We start from the raw sequence: 364 nt of genomic DNA, 5'->3' as shown, positions 1-364 counted from the left end.
ATATTGCATTTCATAAATATTATATAACAATAATATTACTAAATGGTTAAAAATATATGTATATATATATGACATATGATCCATATTATTTTTTTTATTATTATTTTTTTTTTTTTTTCTCAACAAAAAATTGACAAAATTGAAATAATAACTTTTAATTGGACATATATTTATTATTTTATTAAATATATATATATATATATATATATATATATATTTATTTATTTCTTTTCTTTTCTTTTTTTTTTTGTCATTAGATATATAACAGTTATGAAAAAATTTATATTTATATACTCATACATATATAAAAAGACTTATTATAATATTTCATTTTGTTAATAACATTTTTCTTTTAAAACTGTTA

Source organism: Plasmodium gaboni, chromosome 4, assembly GCF_001602025.1.
Source record: "Plasmodium gaboni strain SY75 chromosome 4, whole genome shotgun sequence".
Lineage (NCBI taxonomy): Eukaryota > Apicomplexa > Aconoidasida > Haemosporida > Plasmodiidae > Plasmodium > Plasmodium gaboni.
The sequence above is the reverse complement of the archived record's forward strand: the minus strand, read 5'-3'. Positions refer to the sequence as shown.